This window comes from Cervus elaphus, chromosome 5, assembly GCF_910594005.1.
Source record: "Cervus elaphus chromosome 5, mCerEla1.1, whole genome shotgun sequence".
Lineage (NCBI taxonomy): Eukaryota > Metazoa > Chordata > Mammalia > Artiodactyla > Cervidae > Cervus > Cervus elaphus.
The window spans coordinates 120,301,624-120,317,228 of NC_057819.1; the positions used below are offsets into that span (position 1 = coordinate 120,301,624).

The following is a 15,605-nucleotide window of genomic DNA, read 5'->3' on the forward strand; positions in this document are numbered from 1 at the left end:
AATCACTGGTTTATTGGCCTAATTTGTTTGTCTGTCTCCTTCACCAGACCAAAATGCTGAGAGAGCAGGAACTCTGTCTGTCCAGATCACCACGGCTGGTCCCAGGCCTGGGCACTTGGCAGACACTTGGTGAGTGCATAAGGCCTTGGATATACATCTTTCTGGGAATAAGATGGATTCTGATAGGTTTCATCCATCCATCCATCCATCCATCCACCTATCCATCTATCCATCCATCTACCCACCCATCCATCCATTCATTCTGTTCATACGTCAGAAGCTGAGCTAGCCCTGAGTAGGACACAAAGATGCACCCGCTGTGCATCCTGCCTTCCAAGAGTTGGTAGCTGGGGAGAAATGAGCACAGAAGATATGATATGAGAAGACAGAGATGTCTGCCCTAAAGAAGGGAGCAGAAACTAACACAACATTATAAAGCAATTATATTCCAATAAAGATAAATAAAGAAGGGAGTTGATTGTGCTATGGGAGTCCGGGTGGCTGAGTGGTAACTTCCAGACCAGGGAAAGGAAAGATGTGCCTTTTCAGTTGAGTCACAAAGGATGAGGAAGTTATGGGCACAGGGAAGTGAAAGCGGAGAAGGGACAGCCAGAGCAAACGCAGAAGCAGGACCTAGGGAGCTACACTGTGTCAGTCTTTGGAGGGTTTGGAATCTGTTTATGGGCTTTTTTAAAAAAAAAATTATTTATTTCTGTTTGCCCTGGGTCTCTGTTGCTGTGAGGGCTTTTCTCCAGCTGTGGTTGAGTGGCGCCTACTCTCTAGTTGCAGTCAGCAGGCTTCTCATTGCGGTGGCTTCTCTTGTTGTGGCGCATGGGGGCTTCAGTAGTTGCAGCGCATGGGATCTGTAGTCGCGGCTCCCGGGCTCTAGAGCACAGGTTCAGTAGTTGTGGGAGCGTGGGCTTAGCTGCCTCGCGGCATGTGGGGTCTTCCTGGAGCAGGGATTGAACTCACGTCTCCTGCATTGACTGGGGGATTCTTTACCATTGAGCCACCAGGGAATCCCTGTTTATGGGCTTTGGGGGAAGTGGGCCGGGCAGCTAGGCCAGGGCCTTGAAGACCACGTCTGGGAATCTGGACTTCATCGCCCTGGTTTGGAGAGCCCCTCCCAGGGGTGCTGGGTTGTTTACGTTGGCCAGCGTGTATGTGCCCCCTGCTCACCCTAATGGTGTGTCTAGAATAGAGGGATAAGCTGTGCTTTTGCAGTGGCACCAGTGGGGAATGAAAGGACATCTGGGGTGTACGCACGGCAACTTTCTGGCAGGGACAAGCACTGATAATGTCCCATGTCAGTGGGTTGGGTGTCTTGCAGGCAGATCGCCACATGGCCCCTCAAGTCCAGCCTGCAGTAAAGGGAGCCATGTGACAGCTCAAACCCTCCTTCCACCAGCCACAGGATCAGTCTCTGTCTTCCACCTCAGAGATGTGGTGCTTGAGGACCCAGGGAAACCTCTTCTCATGGGAAAATTTTTAATATTTATTTTATTATTATTTTTTTGGCTGTGCCAGGTCTTGATTGCAGCACTCGGCCTCTCTGATCTTTGCTGCTGCTTTAGTTGCGGCATGTGGGATCTAGTTCCCTGACCAGGGATTGAACCTGTGTCCCCTGCATTGGGAATGTGGAGTCTTAGCCACTGGACCATCAGGCAGTGCCCCTCCCCGCCTCCGCTCCCCCCCAGCCCCCCCCCCCAAACTTAAGAATGTTAGATTTGCAAGGACCAGAGACATGGAGTCCAACTCCTTCATTCTGCAGATGGGGAAACTGAGGCCTTGAAAGGAGCAGTAACTCCCCACACCCCCAGACCACACATTTATTCGTTTAACAAACATTTCCTGAGCATCCACTCTATGCTGGGCTCTGTTTGGGGAGCCAGGGATACGGGAGTGGCAAAGTCCCTGTCCTCACTGAGCTTGCATTCCCGAGGGAGAAGGCAGATAATAAATAGGGAAACAAATAAGATAATTTTAGAGAATGATAAATGAAAGGCTGAGCCAAGACTAAAACCCTGTTCCGCGGGCACCAGAACTCAGGAAGTGAGAAGCTCCGTCGGAAACTGCGTCAAAACGGAAGTTTGGGCGGAAGTCGGGGTTACAGTCTTGGGAGCCTGGAGGCAAGGGGTGTGAAAAGAAGGGTCCAGAGTCAGGGAGCCAGCCTAGGGCCAGCTGTCCATGGGCAGGGAGCCGAGGGGGAGGCAGCTCTTCTCCGGGGCGGGTCCAGCCCTGCATTGTCTCTGTGGGGCTGCCAGGTCGGAACACCCAGTTCCAGATATAGTCTGACCACAAAGATAGAGGCCTTTTCTCCTTGGCCTGGACACCCATTGTATTCATTCATCCTAAAGTGGCATTTCCATTTTCAGCAGCCCACTTAAAAGGGGAGTTTACAGACACCCCTGGAGTTTTCAACATGAACTGTGGCCATATCAGAGTTTCACCATCCTGTAATTATGCAACTGACTTTTCCCTTTTAAATCCACGTGGAGCTCAACAAAATATTAGCAAATCAAATCCAACAGCATATAAAAAGGACTATACTCTACAACCAAAAGGGATTTATCCCAGGTATGCAGCACAGATCCAACACTAAAAAATCAGTTAATTTTTATAATTATTTATTTATTTGGCTCTGCTGGGTTTTAGTTGAAGAATGCCGTATCTTTTTTTTTTTTTAAGTTGTGGCATGCAACCACTTAGTTGGGTCATATGGGTTCTAGTTCCCTGACCAGAGATGGAACTGGGCTGCCTACATGGGGAGCACAAAGTCTTAGCCACTGTGCTAAGAAAATTAGCACAGGAAAGTTCTGAAAATCAATTAATGTTAATCTGTCATATCAACAGACTGAAGAAAAATCCTATGGTTGTATCAATGAATATAGAAAATGAATTTGAAAAAATCCAACACCTATTCATGATAGAAGCTCTCAGCAAACTAGGAATAGAAGAGAACTTCCTCAACCTGATAGAGAACATTTTTCTAAAAAATCCTACAGCTGACATAGTACTTAATGGTGAGAAACTAGAACTTTCCCCACTAAGATCAGGAACAAAGATAGGATGTCACCTCTCTCCACTCCTTTTCAAGATCATACTGAAGTTCTAGCTAATGCAATAAGACATGAAAAGGAAATGAAAGTTACACTGATCAGGAAGGAAGAAATAAAATTGTCTTTGTTAACAGATGACATGATTGTCTTTGTATAAAACCCAAAAGAATTGACCAAAAACAAACAAACAACCCCTCTTTTGGAACTAATAATGATTATAGCAGAGTTTCAGGATGTAAGGTTAATCTAAATGCAGGTGGTTGTGTTTAGTCATGAAGTCGTGTCCAGCTCTTTTGCGACCCCATGGACTGTAGTGCCACCAGGCTCATCTGTCCATGCAATTTCCCAGGCAAGAATACTGGAATGGGTTGCAATTTCCTTCTCCAGGGGATCTTCCTGACCCAGGGATTGAACCCATGTCTCCTACATTGGCAGGAGGATTCTTTACCACTCAGCCACCTGGGAAGCCCAAATTCAGGTGTAGGATTTTCCATCTACCTCCACTTAAGTTCTTCTCATTCATTGCACCTCTTGACCTGCAATCTTTTGTAAAATCTTGATTCTCCCCACTCAGTTCAAGGCCAGTCCCTCACAGCTGAGTGCCTATGATCCTAATTGTTCCAAATTACTGGCCAAACAAAACTCATGACAGACATCCCCACCTCCTGCCACTATATGCTTCTAGAACCTTCTCTCTTGGGACACCAAGCTTCCAAGGAGGGTCCTTCAAACCACCCATGTGCACTGAACTGGCCTGAAACCCCCACGGAACCTCAGCCATGCCCTGCCAGCTTGAGATGTAACAGCTGCTATGGGAAAGTTCCGGAAGACTGAGAATGGATGAGACCTGCCCCTCACAGCCTTCCCGTTCACTCTAGGGCACATTTCCCAGGATGCAGAGATGGTGGATGACTTGCTGGCCTTGCTCAGTCACCATCTCTCTTGCCAACCAAGCATGCCCTTCATCTCTAGTAAAGCCGCAGTTCAGGCTCAGGCTGTTTCTCTCTGGATTGAGAGCAAAATTACCCAGAGCTGCAGCCAATTCTCAAGCTTCACCTGCAGTGAGGGCTCAGACTCAGGACTATTTGGGAGGCTGAAACAGATCAAACTTTCTCTGTCCTGGCCAAAGACAGCATCCTGGTGGCGGCATCCTGGTGGCCTACTCCCCAAATTTCTGCGTTTCTGCTGTGGCCCAGCACCAGGAATGCACCTCCCATCCCCCTAGTTGTAAATCTCAAATCACAGCTTTTTCTCAGATGGGGTAGGCTGGGGGTAGGGTGGGAAGTGGGTAGCTGTGTTGTTTCTTAGCCACCACTTAGGGCCTTGGCCTTGGCAGGCCAGGGGCCTGGAGGAAGTCACCCCAGATGGCCCTCCCCTTCTGGTCTGACACTCTCTGTGGAGGAAATCTGCTCCAAGAGGTCTTGGAGGGCAGCCTGGAGCTTAATGCAGAAACCTCTGGACACTCAGGAGCTATGAGAGTTCTGGAAACCCTCAGGGTCACAAGGTTGGGGTGGGGGAGGGGTTACCATGGACAAGGGGTGGGCTAACGCTGATGACACTTTCCAGTTGGGGCTCTCTAGGTTGAAATAAGCCTCCCTTTTTCAGGCACCTGATTAAACCAGCCTGATGATTTCTCCTGCCTATGGGGAAAGAATGATCGTAGTGTGGCCACATTTATTTTGCACTTACTGTTTGCCTCGAGATGGGGTTCCCAGGAATGGGTTTTCCCTCCCAAGTGAAGTGAAAGTGAAAGTCGCTCAGTTGTGTCTAACTCCATGTATAATCCATGGAATTCTCCAGGCCAAATTCTGGAGAGGGTAGCCTTTCCCTTCTCCAGGGGACCTTCCCAACCCAGGGATCAGACCCAGGGCTCCAGTATTATAGGCGGGTTCTTTCCCAGCTGAGCCACAAGGGAAGCCCAAGAATACTGGAGTGGGTAGCCTATCCCTTCTCCAGCAGATCTTCCTGACTCAGGAATGACTCGGGAATCAAACCAGGGTCTCCTGCATAGAGGGAAGTCCCTCCCCTCCCAAGACTGATCCTTAAATCAAAGGAATTGATCTTATCTCAAGGTGTAAATTCCAGGCCTCATCAGCATCAGCTCGGGGAAGATTCTATTAGGAGTGGGAGGGGGTTGGTTCCTCTGACCCCCAATCCTCAGTGCACTAACTGTCATCCTGACATGTGTGGGCCTGAGAGGTGGAGGCCCAAGAATTATCTTTTTTTCTTTATATATATATATATATATATTTCATTGAAGTATAGTTGATTTAGTGTTTCAGATGCCCAGCAAGGTGATTCAGTTATAATATACACCTATCATTTCCCAGATTATTTTCCATTATAGGTTTTTACAAGATATTGACTATAGTTCCCTGCGCTAGACAGTAAAGCTTTATTGCTTGTTACATATCTATTTTTTTAAAATTAGAAATCTAGCACTGAGAATTATTTCTTGATCCAGAGCAGTCATCCGTATGTTCATTTGGTGTTAAACGCATGCCAGGCACTGTTTCAAGTGCTTCGCATTCATCATCCCAGCTACTAAGTGGTGGAGCCAGGATTCGAATGTGGCTCTTGGAGGGGCCAAATCCACGTGCCTGCTACCACAGACACAGCCTCCCTCTGGCTCGCCCAGTGGGGGATGGTGCTCAGCCTGGCTGCCCTCCCCCAGCCCGGGGCATGCCCAGGTTGCAGTCCCATCCAGTCTCCCCCTGGGCTGGCCTGATCCTCACCTGTCTGTCCTCTTCAAGGGACAGACCAGAGTCCTCGGGCCAAGCCCCTGAAAGGCGTGGGCTGGGGTGGGTGTCTGGCAAGCCCTGGCAGGCCCCAGGCTCAGGCTTTCTGGGGCCTCGAGTTGGGAGTTGGGAGTGGTGGGGGCTAAGGGCCCCCACCTGTAGTTTGGTAAAGAGCCTTTGTCAAGGTTTGGTTTTTCATTACACCAATCAACTCTAAAATACCCTCCCAACTTCCTCAGCAGCCAGCCTGCTCCTACACACTTCCCATCTGCTCCAAGGGGTGGGGAGGTTAATTAGTTCCACCCAGGCCTGGGGCTTCCTGCCCTCCGCTGGCTCTCTCAAAGGTGCCCCCCAAGCATGGTGATGGGGGCTCCATGGATGGTTCCCCTCCAACTTGTGTGTGCATAGCCACGTCTACACACATATCCAGGGCCACCTTGCCCATCCTCAGGCAGACCCACGCCTGCACACCCGGCTGCCTCCCCTCACCCTGCCGGCTCCCACCTAGGTCACCCCCTGGAGCTGCCAGCCTCTGTTCTCTCTTCCACGCACCCTCCCCACAACCAGACCATGGCTGCCAGGCCTTTTTCCTGCCTTAGGCCTACCCAGAAGGCGAGAAGAGCATGGTTCAAAACTGATTCTGAGCCTGGAGAGTTCCAGGGCCAATCTGGCGCTGCTTCCCTCCATCAACCCCTAACCGTCTGGGTAGCCTGGGCTTTGACCCCCTCACCCCACACTTGGGCCCTAGGTCCCTGCCGGACTCAGGGAATTGGACGAGGAGTGTTAGGAAGAGCGGCCCGCGGAACCTGAACCTATAACCTAAACTCCCAAGGAAGGCTGATGGACCATCCCGCCCCTCCAGCAGCTTGGCTTTGCCACTCAGAGAACTTGGTTCAAGCCCAGAAACTGCTCCAGGGATGTTTTCTCACCAGTGACCCTGTGGAAGATCCTTCTTCCAAATTAGGCCAATCAAGAACTTAACAAGCCTCAAAAAAGACAAGAGTCACCTGCAGCTCTTACTAAAATGTGAGCCTGGGGTAGGGGGAGGCTGGGGTAGGGAGAAGCTCGGCTTTGTCCTTGGCTCTCAGAGCCCTTGAGGCAATACCTGTAAACCACACACTCTCATAAGGGGAGCTCTGTCCGTAGGATAAAAGCATCTCTTGGTAGGGAAAAAACCCACCTCCTCCCCGGTATGTAGGGTACCCAGAGCTGGACAGGGTCTAATGCTTCCTGCCAGACACCCCCACCTGGTAGCTTCTTCTCCCCTTCTGTTACTCCCAACCCCCCAACAAGGAGACATTTATTTCAGAGTCATAACCTGATAACAAGTGTAACAGTGAATTCCTAGTTAACACTTATATACTTGCCAAGCACTACGCTGGGCACCTCACATGCAATGAGCTCATGTAATCCGGACATGATCCTATTGTTATTATTCCATTTGGCAGATGAGGAAACGGAGGCACAGAGAGGAGAAGGAAGTTGCCAGGTGTTATTTATGTAGTAAACTGGGGCTGGAAGCCTGACCCCTGGGGCTCTCGGAAGAGGCCCTGGCTCTGAGTCACCAAGGTATGTCATTACCCCAGTGTCTAAACTGGGCCATGCCCTTCTCCCACCTATGGGGGTGGAGGAGGGGCTGGCACCTGGTTTCACAAACCAGTTCAAAAACAGAGTGGGGTCTGGTGACTCTTGCGGCTTTCGCACTGTGCATTTCTGCTGGGCCTCCCGGCAGAGGGCAGGGAGGCCTGCGGGGGGCCGGGGGCAGCCTGCCCTTGGAGGGGCACTGAGGCCCCTCTGCCATTCCCGTTGCCCAGTGGGCTCCTCCAGCCCCTCCCACTCCTCTGGCCGTCCCGTTCCCTGCCCCCCCACCTCCCGCCACACACACACAAGGGCTGCCGACTGAAAACTGCAGGGAATAAAAATAGCTGTGCTGACGAGGCAGAATGGGGGCCAGAGCACATGAAAGGCCTGGGGCTGGGGTGGCAGAGATGGAGAGACCCTGGGATTCCCCAGCCCCATGAGCACCTTCCAGTGGAGCTGTGGGGGTGTCCAGGCCTGTTCCTGCCACTGCAGAGTTGGGGACCCCCAGGGGTGCCCCCGGGGACCCACTGCCCCCAGGGTCTCGGGGGCGAGCTCTGCCCCAGGGAGTAGGGGCCGTGGCTACTGTGGACAGAGCCCTGGCCCCACGAGCCGTGTGCCCCAGGTAAGTGACAGGACCCTCTGAACCTGAGCCTTCCCTCTGAGAGGACGCGAGGGACAGAGGTTTGTGTAACATGGACTGGGGCCGCTGACGCCCCCTCCTCCTCCCCTGCATTCTCTCTCCGAGGCCCCTGGGCTCAGATCTTTCATGTCCCTTCTATGCATCTCTCCTATCACCTGGAGAGAGTGAGCCTTCCCACTGTGGTCTGGAGGGTCCAATCCCTTCTCTCCTCTCTGCCTTGCCTCCCCTGGGAGCCTTCTCTAAACCCACCCCTTCCTGCCATCACCCACGCTTTTCTCTGTTCTGGTGGCCAGAGTTGCCCCCAAAGGCAGGGACTTTGTCAGGACCACCTCCAGCATCTGGCCAGGAGTTCAATGCCTTCAACATCAGCTTCAGGGCTTCCCCTCCCCTGGGCCTGGATGGGTCAGGGCAGGGAAGCCGGCTAGGCAGACTTTGACACTCAGGCCAGCCTAGAGCTGGAGGCCACCCTGAATCCTGAGCCTCCACCCTATGCAGGTTCCGATGCAAAAATGACAAGGAAGCCAGGCAGGGATGGGACCACCTAGGAAGGACTCTTAGATATCTTCCCCAAAGACCTCCCATCTCATGAGAGCTGCCTGGCATGAAGAGGGTGGGCCTTGGGTTATGTCTGGGCCCCTGCATTATCCCACACAGGGGACATGGCTCCAAATACTAGTGCAGTGGCTACAACCATTCACATCATTTGCTACGAGCAGGGGACTAGGGATGACCCTGGAAGAAGCTGGAGGGCCCTGGGAGAACCAGCCCTCTGACGCCCCCAACCCCAGCACTGCCACCCCAGATGAGTGACAACGCTCACCTCTGGTTTTGCCCCAACTTCTGTCAGCCTCCTCCCCTCTCCAGACTAGACAGACACGGAAATTGGTCTCTAGCTGCCCTCCCCAAGCTGGCTCATCTTTAGGGGCTGAATTAAATGGCCTTCAAGCCTTCCCAGGTGGCTCAGTGGTAAAGAACCTGCCTGCCATGCAGGAGATACAGGAGATGCAGGTTTGATCCCTGGGTTGGGAAGATACCCTGGAGGAAGGCATCGCAACCTACTCTAGTATTCTTGCCTGGAGAATCCCATGGACAGAGGAACCTGGTGGGCTACAGTCCATGTGGTCGCAAAGAGTCAGACACAACTGAGCAACAATTACATCATGTTAAGGCTCCCCTGGGTTCTAGCCTTCCCGGGCTCTGGGCCGCAGCGGGCAGTATAGGTCGGAGGCGGATCTGTCTAGTCTCCACCTGGAAAGCCGTCTCCCCACAGTGGGGTGTCACAAGCTCTCGTCAGGACCTGGCCCCCCGCCCTGACCTTGTGCCCTGAGCAGGGTGAGGGGCATCGGGACACAGTACTTAACGGGGCAGAGTGGGAAGGGGCTCAGCCCCCCCGCCCCTACCAGCGCACTCTTGGGAGCCTCAAAATCCCTCCTATCCCACCCCCCTCCCCAGGCCTTCTAGATGGGGCATCTTCTATCTTTTGAACAAACTCCCCCCCAACACACACAAAACATACCTCCCTTCAGCTCCATGAGCCTCCAAAAACACCTTCTCCCATCTCTGCTCAGACCATCAGGTCTTCTTGGCCAGCCCCTGCCCACGCTCCCTCCCAGCGTCCTGGGTGCCCTGCTCTGCCAGCGAGGAAGGGGGCTGTGCTCTGCCCTGGCACCGCACCCCTGCTGCCCCCCACCTCCAGCCCCCTCACCCCAGCTCCAGTCTCCTTCTGAGTCCCCCAGAGACCCTTCAGTGCAGCGGCCCCATGAGGGATGACCCTCGCCCCGGACTTTCTGGTTCCCTATCCCCACACCCCCTCCACTAAGAGGAGCTGCTCCTCTGCCCGCCTCCTCCTCGGTTTCTCCAGGAGAGGAGCCCAAGTGCGCCCTGGGGCAGGGAGAGGCAGGGGCAGCGGGCAGAGCCCGGCCGGCCTCTTAGCCCGAGATGTGTCCTTTGCTGGCATCTCGCAGATTCCTGTTCCAGCAGAGCAGAGGAGCCGCCGCCACCCCCCAGCCGGCCTCCCGCTCTCCTCCCCGCCAGCCCTGCCTTCTGGGCCGCTGCGATCAGGCCAAGCCGAGTCACTGCTCTGGCCCCTCCACCCTCCTCCCCTAAGAAACTCAGTCCCATCTCTGTCCCCTTGGGTCACCCCGTCCGGAGCCGAGCCTTAGCCCTTGGGCCGTCTGTGACCAGGACGACGACCCTGGCTGAGGGCAGGGCTGGCTGGCCAGACGGGGGCACAGGCCGACGGGGCAGGGAGAGGCAAGCACAGGGATCCGGCCGGGGTCACGGCCCTAGGAGCTCGGGCAGGGTGGCCGCGGAGCGGGGCCCGGCGTGGGCAGGAGGACAGTGGTGCCCGGAGCAAAGTGGTGATTTCCTCAGAGCCAGGCTGGGCTGGGGGCCAGGGCGCCAGGCCCCTGGGGGTGGCCTGCCCTCGGGGTGCCCGGCCCGGCGGGGCACGGGGGTTGGGGGGGGCGCGGTACTCACTGTTGGACGGGAGCAGATGAGCCTGGAGCGGCGTGCCCACCTCGGGCTGGGGCTGAGACTCTGGGGGACTTGGCCGGGGGGCCGGCCGGCGGGGACAGCTGCTGCCGCTGATGTCACAGGGTCATGAGTGAAACCTGAGGACCCGGCCAATCTTCAGGTGGGAGCCTGGGCCACGCTGGCCTCACGGGTGCCCGGGGCTCGGCTTGGGACTGCCTGGGCTGGGGGGCCGCTGACCCGGAGCGTGACACGCTCAACACGTTCGTCCACTCTCACACACACACACACACACGCACACACACACGCCCACTGGGGCATGCGTCTGAGCCCACAGGCTCATTCTCATACGGGACTCTCCTTTCACACTCGTTCCCAGAAGCACTCCCAGGGCACACACTGGCTGGCACACTCTGTACACACTCACAGCTGTGTTCCCCCCTGCCCACTGTCACACTCATACACGCTCAGCCGGACAAGTAAACTATACCCTTCACACAGTCACACAAATGCGTCCACTGCGTGTCACACTCATTCAAATGCATACCTGCTACTCACATAGACACGCTCACATGCTCACAGCAGGTTTGTGCACATACGTGTATTATTACACGTGCAGCCACATGCACTCTCCTGCCCAGATGAGCATAGATGTTGCATATCCCAGACCTTATAGTTGTATCAAGTGTGTACACACACCACAGTCATGCCCATGCATTTGGGCATTTCAGGCATGTTATTTTTATCTGGGTGCTTCATTCACATGTACATAGGACCACCTATATGTACCTATGGTCATTATATTTTTTTAAAATATTGATTTTATTTATTTATTTGATTGCACAGGATCTTAGCTGTGGCATGTGGGATCTAGTTTCCTGACCAGGGATTGGAACCGGGCCCCTTGCATTTCCCAATGTGCGGGGTTTTTTGCCAGTGGACCAGCAGGCAAGTCCCTGATCACTAGGTTTTTATCAAGCGTCTGTCTGTCTGTATTACCCACACCCACATCTCACACCCATGAACTCCTCCCCCAAACACAGCTGTTTAGCGGGACCACACAGCAGTCTTGAGGGTCATTCCTCTACCAACATTCCCCCACCCCACTGACTAGACATCTGTCCCTCCGAAGTTGGGGAGGGGGTGGGGTGAGAGGAGGGAGAGGTTAGTCTAGCCCCCCTCCCCCAGTTCCACTCTGGGACTGTGGTGACCTCTAGTGGAAGTGTCAAGAAATGACCCATCGCTTGTTGCTCATCAGCTCCTGCCCTGGGGCAAACAAGAGAATCTCTGAGTGAATCCAGAGTAACTGTTCCCCAAAATGTCCCCCAGTCTCCTACACCCCTCACTGCCACTGACTTTTCTGGCAGCCAGAACTGTGTCTGAGCTGAGCCCAGGCCAGAGCGACCTTTGCAAGGGGCATAGGGAAGCCTGGGGAGCGGTCACCCTTGGTCCTGGGAGCTGGCCCCATGGCGCCTCTCCTCCCAGGGGCTCTCTGTGGTTCCAGCTTCAGCACAGTCCAGCCCCTCCCTGGGGCCAGGCCTGCCTGTGGTCTGAGAAGTTCCTGCTCTGCCCAGACTTCGAACAGCTCCTCCCAGTGAGTCATTGACACCCTCAGAGGCGTGTCTTTAGACCAAGGTGGAAACCTTGGTGTTTTCGCTGCAAGGTTCTTTATCCTGCTTTGCTCACTGACCTGACAACCATTTTCCATGTGGCTGTTGTCAGGAAGCATTTAACGAGAGGCTTCCTGTGTGCTGTTTTGGATCTGTCAGGAACACTCTGGCCCTTATTAATTCCTGAATATTCAGGATTCAAGAGGAGTGGCACGTCTTTCCCAGGGCTGAGGAATCCAGGCATTTCTCATTACGGTGATAAGTTCCCTCTTCCTTCTTATGAACCATACAGTAAAAGGTGATTGTTTGCAACTCTCTCTTTGATAGGGATCGTCTTATGTTTTGTAAGTCTGGAATTTTAATCTTTATCTTTGCTGAGAATAACTACCTTGTAAGACAGTATATATGCCCACACCATGTTGATTAAAACACCTTTGCTCCATCAGAGCTTTGGTCCCCATGTCTTTCTTTCTTTCTTTTTTCTCTCTATCTCTCTATTTCTGGCTGATTCCCTGGAGTGCGAAAGACAGCTGCGTAACCCAGGGAATATTAGCCTCTTTACTTCTTTCACTGTCTCATCATCGACTCCGGACCACCAGGTTCTGGTCCATTAAAGGACCAACAGTTGTATTGCTAATGTAGTCCAGCATCTGCCGGTCCAACTTCTTCTTTGCTTCTTCTGGCATTCAGAGAAAACATGAGATTTTATCTCACATCCCTTCTCAAATTGTCTCCCTGAAACTGCTCCTCGGGGGTCCCTCTCGTCACTCCCAGTCCTGATGCAGCTCCAATTTGCTTTGCTGCTGGCCACCGTCTGGAATTCCTGGTCAGTGTTCCCTTGATAGCACACTGCTCCCTGTCTGTGGGCACTGGAGGGGAGGTGGTGGGAGGCAGCTGTCATTCCCAATTATGGCTCTGCCCTTTAGGTCTCTGCCTTGCCACTGCCCAAAGCTCTATGGAGTCAGACTTTCTTTAATGAGGAATTGAAGTTATTGAAGGGAATTATAGTACATAAGGTGGCAGGGTTGTATGCATTCAGTTGTATGGGTTGTGCACTGCACAATTCTGGTAACCAATCACATCTATAGTCATTGTAGATTAGTGTATTTAAGATGATAGTTTTCTAGCAGATGGTGGCAAAATATTTCGAGGAAGGGGCTAATTTTTCTGATTTGCCCAAGGTGCCATTTGGATTAGGGATGGGGCTCATGGGAAAACAAAAGCTGTGTGTTGCCGAGGGGAATGCATACTTCTCTATTGATAACAGTATTCTTCCTTTCTTTGGGGAACTGCTCCTCCCCTACTCCAAATATGTGATTCTGGCCAAGCTGCTGATTACAGGACAGCCACCTTGCCCTGGCCACCGAGATGGACATTGTCACCTAGATCTGGCCAATCCTCTTGGCCACAGTGGTTGGTCCAAAAGCTGGATATGTGACTCAATCAAAGGTCTGTATAGTCAAAGCTATGGTTTTTCCAGTAGTCATGTAGGGATGTGTGAGTTGGACCATAAAGAAGGCTGAGCACCAAAGAATTGATGCTTTCGAGCTGTGGTGTTGGAGAAGACTCTTGATAGTCCTTTAGACTGCAAGGAGATCAAACCAGTCAATCCTAAAGGAAATCAACCCTGAATATTCATTGGAAAGACTGATGCTGAAGCTGAAGCTCCAGTACTTTGGCCACCTGATGTGAAGAGCTGACTCATTGGAAAAGACCCTGATGCTGAGAAAGGTTGAGGGCAGGAGGAGAAGGAGATGACAGAAGACGAGATGGTTGGATGGCATCACCAACTCAATGGTGATGAGCAAGCTCTGGGAGATGGTGAAGGACAGGGAAGCCTGGAGTGCTGCAGTCCATGGGATTGCAAAAAGCCAGACACAGCTGAGTGACTGAACAATAGCAAGAGCCAGTGATAGTCCTTCCTGGGGATTTATATGTATCAATACAAAAGAAAGATCTCTCTCTCTGTGGGATTCTCTAAGTTTGTCTAGAGTAACTGAAGCGCATCTGAAGGTGCCCAGGGTATGTCTGTCAGAAGTGAAAGACTCTATTTATAGGAAGGGGGGACACCATGCAGAGAGAGGGGGACAAAGAGGAACCTGAAGACACCTGAGTCAGTTACACTATGAACCAACTCCATCACTGTCCTTCTGTATCACAAGAGCCCAAAAATGTTCCTTTTATTTAAACTGGTTTAGGTTGAATTTCAGCTGCCCACAGCCAAAGAATTCTGCACACTAGAATCCCCTTTCAGAAAATCTCATCCTGACCCACAGGAATTGGCCCGGCACATCCTGTCCCACTTCCGACCCCTTGGTCTAAGCAGTCAATTTTTCCCCTGAATCATTCAGTCAAGGGTGACTTCCTGGGAATTTGGCAAGTGCTCCCCCATAGTTGGGGGCACCCCAATTCCAGGGAGCCCAGAAGGGTAGGATTCTGGACTCCATGTCATAGCTCTGTTCTGGTGGGGTGAAACCTTTAAACTGTGTCCCCAGCACACAGCATCCCAGTCCCACCGGTGTGATCTATGTGTGCGTGCTGTGTGCATGTTAAGTCGTTTCAGTCATGTCTGACTCTGCGACCCCGTGGACTGTAGTCCTCCAGGCTCCTCTGTCCATGGGGATTCTCCAGGCAAGAATACTGGAGTGGGTTGCTGTGTCCTCCTCCAGGGGATCTTCCCGATCCAGGGATCAAACCCGTATCTCTTATGTCTCCTGCATTGGCAGGTGGGCTCTTTACCACTAGCGCCACCCAGGAAGCCTGATCTACATGTTTATAAGTCCCCATAGTACCACCAGGGGCCTTTTGGATAACTTACACCCCCCACCCACCCACCACATACACATGCACACACACACATACATACATCTCACAAGGATAACCACAACTTGTAGAAATAGCAGAGTTGGAGCCTCTAAGAGGAAAAATGGAATTTCTTTACTGTTACAGTTTCAAGACTTCTGTCCACAAATCCATTAGTCTTGTAATTCTGCAAATCAGTATTTAACACCTCTCCTTCAACAGTCATATTCTAATTCCTTCCAACTTGTACCTCTTTAGGAACTGGGCCCTCCCAAAAGAGCCTGCCACTAGGTCAATCTCTCTCTACGTGGCACCTCCTCATCACGGACATTTCCAGTTAAATTCCTTTTTATTATTATTAATTAATTATTTGGCTGTGTGCCTCTGTAGTTAGGGTGCATGGGCTCAGTTGCTCAGTGGTGTGTTGGATCTTAGTTCCCCGAAAAGGGATTGAGCCCACGTCCCCTGCATTGGCAAGTGGATTCTTAACAACTGGACCACCAGGGAAAGTCCCTCCACTTGAATTCTTAAAAGGACCCTTGTCTCTCCACTTCCATCTGAGGAAGAGAGGAGGGAGCCACGTTTTCCCATCCCATGCTTTTTAATGGCTGCACACTCTTCCTTGGAGTGAATTGCCTCCATTTACATAACCACTTCCCTATTACTGGATATTGGGTAACATTCAACTTTCAGCTCTTAAAAA

At 52.4% G+C, this 15,605-nt stretch overlaps 1 protein-coding gene across 4 annotated transcripts in view; it reads right to left on the bottom strand.

Annotated features, from left to right (window-relative positions):
* The window catches only part of SCN4A (sodium voltage-gated channel alpha subunit 4), a 52,281-nt gene extending 41,534 nt beyond the window's left edge, over positions 1-10,747 (bottom strand). For 3 of the 4 annotated variants that reach the window (XM_043905028.1, XM_043905029.1, XM_043905026.1), the window contains exon 1: positions 10,497-10,747. The gene's annotated coding sequence lies outside the window, so the exon portion shown is untranslated. Of the gene's footprint in view, positions 1-9,534; positions 9,669-10,496 lie in introns of those variants that run through there. The other variant, XM_043905027.1, reaches the window with a different exon arrangement.
* Positions 10,748-15,605: the final 4,858 nt, after the last annotated feature.